The sequence below is a fragment of the Penaeus monodon genome, chromosome 15, assembly GCF_015228065.2.
Source record: "Penaeus monodon isolate SGIC_2016 chromosome 15, NSTDA_Pmon_1, whole genome shotgun sequence".
Taxonomy (NCBI): domain Eukaryota; kingdom Metazoa; phylum Arthropoda; class Malacostraca; order Decapoda; family Penaeidae; genus Penaeus; species Penaeus monodon.
The window spans coordinates 30,077,619-30,077,871 of NC_051400.1; positions in this window are offsets into that span (position 1 = coordinate 30,077,619).

A 253-nucleotide genomic window follows, 5' to 3' on the forward strand; every position below is an offset into this window, starting at 1 on the left:
TTCCACGCAGCTGAAAAAGGGGAGATGATTTTTCTTCCCAACTCTCAATATAATTACGGGACGCAGAACGGAGCGCTAAGTGGTAAGTATCTTATTTTCCTTCAAGATTTTTTTTCGTTTGTTTTTCCTGACTCCTGAAGGTGGTCACTTGCATGGGCGTGTCAAGTACAAAAGTCCTTCGATTCCTGGACGGTGTGCCACGTTGCAGGAATGGTACGATAACGTTGTAGTGGGTAATATGATTATAAGTTAT